The following is a 2,886-nucleotide window of genomic DNA, read 5'->3' as shown; positions in this document are numbered from 1 at the left end:
CCAAAAATAACCGCTATCCCAGCTTTTAACTTTATAGACTAATTTTGTCTCTTAGAACAAAGCACATGTTCAGGTTCATCGGATGCATTATAGTTCATAGAACTACTCCAAATGTTCAAGCTGAAGAAATTGAATATTTTTCCTCAATATCAAATAATAAAGTTTGAGGCAACATTGCAGAGTGAAATTATGTTTCTTAAACTTTCTAGTTCTATCACTTGAGGCAAATTGGTTAGCATATACGGCATATATATATAGCCTTCATCAATTCAAGCTTCGATAACAAAATACCTATATATATTACATTGTGTATATATATACATTATATATCATATATAATGGTATTTTGTTTTAGAAGCCTGAATGGATGAAGGCAGCATGCCAAAACCGATTAATGTAATGTATTACATATATAGAAGAAAAAGCACATATGATCATCTAAAGAGATGCACAGTGTCATTTGACAAAATCTGACACCTATTATGAAATAAAATGAAAGAAATGAAAATCTCGACAAATGAATTTGAAGACAAGTCTCTCAACCAGTTAAAGGGTATCTATGGAAAATCCAAAACTAACATCATACTTAATGGTGAAAGATTGAACACATGCTAATGAGACAAAGACATCTGCTATAATAAACTTCTATTTAACCTTGTATTATGGGCTCTGGCCAGTACAATAAGGTAAGGAAAAGTAATAAAAAGCACTCAAATAGAAATCTGATAAGTAAAAATACCTTAATCTGCAGATGACATGAGGACATAAACATTTATGTAGCAAATATTTAGGAATTTTCTGCCTTTCTCATTATGTAGCTCATTTTATAAATATATATGTATACATGTGCATTGACATATATATCTGTGTCTATCTATAAAATATATATTTATATTAGTATATTAATTATATGTTGTATATGTAATTATATAAATTATCAGTTATGTTTAGTATGCAATAATATAATTAATATTATATATAATGTCAATTATATTATATAATAGAATATTAATTATACAACATTATATATTTATATACAATTATTGTATTTTAAAATTATTTAATCCATAAAGAAATTATATGTATTATTATGTATTATTACATTATATATTATATACTATATCACATATTAATTTTATTGTATATAATATATTGTATATAAATATACATATGTGTGCATATATATATAAAAACATAGATATACAGATAGATTCTGTAAGATGTAGCATGTAGCACACAATAGGCACTAAAGTGATGCTTATTAACTAAAATTTTAATGCTTAAAAATGCCCAAATACATTTTTAAAATCAATATTATTGTCAATTAAAATCACTAAGTAGATCTATTTTGTTAAGAAACAAAGTATTTCCAATACTTCAAATAAAAATGTTGTCTTCTCATTGAATCTTATTATAAACACTAAATATAATGAACATCATGTTCTTGAGTGATAGATTTACCTGTCATACATTTCATCTTATGGTTATAGTGATTAACTCTAAAGTGTTTGAAAATTTATCTTCTATATCATGGTGTTTTAAAATACCTCACACTGACATGGAAGCATGTCAATAATCTGTTAGCGCATTTATGACTAACATAACAATATATATGAAAGGTTATTGATAATTTTCAAACATTTTTAGAAAAATGTCTTCATAAAGCCACAAGTCATAAAAGTTACTTTTGATTTTTTAATAGTTTCAATATTTCCAGATCATAACAGAGTTTGAATTTTCTATTATGTTTCAGTAATAGTTATTGAGAATTCATGTTGGATCATATTTAGTTCAACAAGTATGGAATTGTAAAGTTAGGCTGTGTCATAATTACCCAAATATATTGAGAAAGGCCTTACTTATTTGTTTGGTTGGTGGTTGTTTAGCTTTGTTCTGCTTTCCTTACATATCAGGGTAATTATTTCAAGGCTCTACTTCACTAAAATATTGGAAGTCCATGATCTTATTGACATGATCCTTTTTTTTTTTTTTTTGAGACAGAGACTTGCTCTGTCACTCAGGCTGGAGTGCAGTGGTGCCATCTTGGCTCACTGCAGCCTCTGCCTCTGGGGTCCAAGCGATTCTCCTGTCTCAGCCTCCCGAGTAGCTGGGACTACAGGCCTGTGCCACAATGCCCATCTAATTTTGTATTTTTATACAAAAATTCTTCCTCCTCCTCCTTCTTCTTTTCTCTTTTCTTGTATGTCTTTCTTCCTTCCTTTGTTTTTGGTTTCTTCCTTTTCTCCCTCTCTTTCTTTCCTTCCTTCTTTCCTTCCTTCCTTCCTTCCTGTCCTTCTTCCTTCTTCCGTCCGTCCCTTCCTGCCTGCCTTTCTTCTTTCTGTCTCTTTCGTTCTTCTTTCTTTCTTTCTTTCTTTCTTTCTTTCTTTCTTTTTCCTTTTTTCTCCTTTAAATATGAAGAGTGCCAGATTTTCTCAAATTACTTTGTTTATCTCTTGAAATTATTATGTGCTTTTTGTTCTTTTGTAAATATGGTATATTGCAGTATTTGATTTTTGCATGTTGTCTGAGTCCATTTGGTCTGCTATAAACAAAGTACCATGAACTGAGTGACTTAATAAATGACAAATTTATTTCTCACTGTTCTAGAGGCTAGAAAGTGAAAGATCAAGACGCCAACAGATTCGGTGTTTGGTGAGGTCCCGTGTTCTGGTTCATAGATGACACCTTCTTACTGGGTCCACACATGGTGAAAGGAGCAAGGATCTCTCCTGGGTTGGTTTTATAAAGACATAAATCTCATTCATGAAGGTTTTGCCTTTATGACTTAATCATCTCTCAAAGACTCCACCACCTATGCAGTCACCTTGGGGGTTGGCATTCAAACACATGATTTTGGAGGCATCCAAGCATATGTGAAACCAACTT

Source organism: Rhinopithecus roxellana, chromosome 7, assembly GCF_007565055.1.
Source record: "Rhinopithecus roxellana isolate Shanxi Qingling chromosome 7, ASM756505v1, whole genome shotgun sequence".
In the NCBI taxonomy this organism is placed as follows: domain Eukaryota; kingdom Metazoa; phylum Chordata; class Mammalia; order Primates; family Cercopithecidae; genus Rhinopithecus; species Rhinopithecus roxellana.
The sequence above is the reverse complement of the archived record's forward strand: the minus strand, read 5'-3'. Positions refer to the sequence as shown.